At 43.5% G+C, this 1,536-nt stretch overlaps 1 non-coding gene across 1 annotated transcript; it reads right to left on the bottom strand.

Moving 5' to 3' along the window:
* Positions 1-1,207: 1,207 nt before the first annotated feature.
* LOC141571990 (U6atac minor spliceosomal RNA) lies at positions 1,208-1,333 on the bottom strand. Its single transcript, XR_012497024.1, has one exon. It is a non-coding gene; the product is annotated as a U6atac minor spliceosomal RNA (small nuclear RNA).
* Between the last annotated feature and the right edge of the window lie 203 nt (positions 1,334-1,536).

Below are 1,536 nucleotides of genomic sequence, written 5' to 3'. Positions count from 1 at the left end.
TTGATAGCTTTTCGAGAGTGCAATATGGGTGGGGCTGGCTGCTCACGGAGAACATGCCTCTGGTATTGGGTGAGTTGGGTGAGGTGGGGTCTCAAGGATTCCGAAGGGTGGAGCAGCGGAGCTCACCAGGCCAGTCAGATTTAGATTTGTCTTGTGGGGGAGGGTTCAACATAGGAAAGATGGCATCTGCCTGCCAACTGCATAGGAGAAGGACCCCACACAGGGAAAATGGTGACTGTCCTCTAGCCCTGACTCTAAAGCCACACCTCTCAGTCTGCCTCTTGTATGCTCCAATTCCCCCCGAGTTATTGTTCCTGTGCTGGAGCCCAAGTGAATGCTTGCAAATGAGAGAGTCTCTGTGTAGGTTGTTTAAGAGGATGTCTGGGTTTCCTGCTGCCTTCAGTTCCAGCTTGATGGTCAGAATCCTGACTATTTTTCACAGCCCAATGTGGGGGCTCCTCCTCCCAGCACCAGAACGCTGGGCTGCGGAGGAGGCTGGTGAGGGGCTGGGGTCTCTCGCTCCTCCCGGGGGGAAACTCCATGGCCTACACATCCTTCCACGTTCTCAACTGCCACAGATAGGTTTGGGGCCAGCCCATTTCATGTCTCTACCCCTCCTGCCAGTCTTGACGTGGCTTCTTTATATCCTTAGTTATAAAACTTCTGTTCAGCCAGACTTCAGATGGTTCTCCAGGTTGATTTTTCTCTACTTTAGTTGTAATTTTAATGTGTTCATGGAAGGAAGCATGAACAGTGTTTATCTACTTTGCTATCTGGGTCTGCCCCTCAGAACATTTTCATCACCCTAAAAGGAAACCACATACTCATTAGTAGTTATCCCCCAAACCCTTTCTTTCCACAGTCCCTATTAACGTAATCTGATTTCTGTCTCTATAGATTTGCTTATTCTGGACATTTCTCGTAGATGGAATTATACAATATGTGGTCTTTTGTGACTGGCTTCTTTTACTTAGCATAATGTTTTTGAGGTTCATCATGTTGTAGCATGTATCAATACTTCATTCTTTTTTTAAAAAAAATTCTGATAAAATACACGTAAGATTTACCATTTTAACCATTTTTAAAAATGGTTAAGTGTACAATTCAGTGGCATTAAATACATTCACAATATTGTGCAACCATCATCATCCATTTCCAGAACGTTTTCATCATCCCTAACAGAAACTCTGTGCCCATTAAACAATAACAAAAACAGTGGTTAGATGCCACAAAGTAGGTGGTGATGCCTTAATTGTATGTATGTTGTTAGGTGCCAGGGCCTCTTCCATCCTTGTCAAGGGAAGTGCTAACCTTCTCTCCTGTCATACAACATGCTCCCAATACTTTTTAAACACAAAGATTAACATGTTGTATACATTTACTTGTACCTTGCTCACTACACGTAACCATAGATCTTGGAGATTTTTAGGTGAAACACATTGTTTTCCATAGTTTATTTAATATGACTGACTGATGGACATTTGGTGCTTCCCGTCTTTCGCTACTTCAAACAACGGTGAAGTGAATATCCTTGTT

The sequence above is a fragment of the Rhinolophus sinicus genome, linkage group LG05 (assembly GCF_036562045.2).
Source record: "Rhinolophus sinicus isolate RSC01 linkage group LG05, ASM3656204v1, whole genome shotgun sequence".
Classification (NCBI taxonomy): domain Eukaryota; kingdom Metazoa; phylum Chordata; class Mammalia; order Chiroptera; family Rhinolophidae; genus Rhinolophus; species Rhinolophus sinicus.
Note: the sequence above shows the minus strand (reverse complement) of the source record. Positions and strands in the feature narration are given on the sequence as shown.